Source organism: Tupaia chinensis, unplaced genomic scaffold, assembly GCF_000334495.1.
Source record: "Tupaia chinensis unplaced genomic scaffold, TupChi_1.0 Scaffold144482_1, whole genome shotgun sequence".
Lineage (NCBI taxonomy): Eukaryota > Metazoa > Chordata > Mammalia > Scandentia > Tupaiidae > Tupaia > Tupaia belangeri.
Window position 1 is genome coordinate 2,289,086 of NW_006204341.1, and position 287 is coordinate 2,289,372.

At 32.4% G+C, this 287-nt stretch overlaps 1 protein-coding gene across 1 annotated transcript in view; it reads right to left on the reverse strand.

Annotated features, from left to right (window-relative positions):
- The window catches only part of DIAPH2 (diaphanous related formin 2), a gene marked incomplete at its 5' end in the record, with an annotated part of 1,076,033 nt that overhangs the window by 770,992 nt on the left and 304,754 nt on the right, over positions 1-287 (reverse strand).

A 287-nucleotide genomic window follows, 5' to 3' on the forward strand; every position in this document is an offset into this window, starting at 1 on the left:
TCTCTTGCCCTCTCTGTCCCTCTCTGATCAAAACTAAAAATAAATAAATAAAGTTAAATTAAAATAATTCTTTAAAGTAAAATAAAACCTCTCTTTAAAAAAGAAAAGAAAAACTAGATTATGATAAAATTATGAACAATTTTTTTGCACTAGAATAAACTCATACTTTAATCTCATTTTCTATAAACTGTTTTTTAAAGAATTGGCTGGGGAACCAACAGTTAGGGTAATGGCTATGTCGCTGGACTCCCACATAGTCGACTGCGGTTCACGTCCCGGACCCAGTG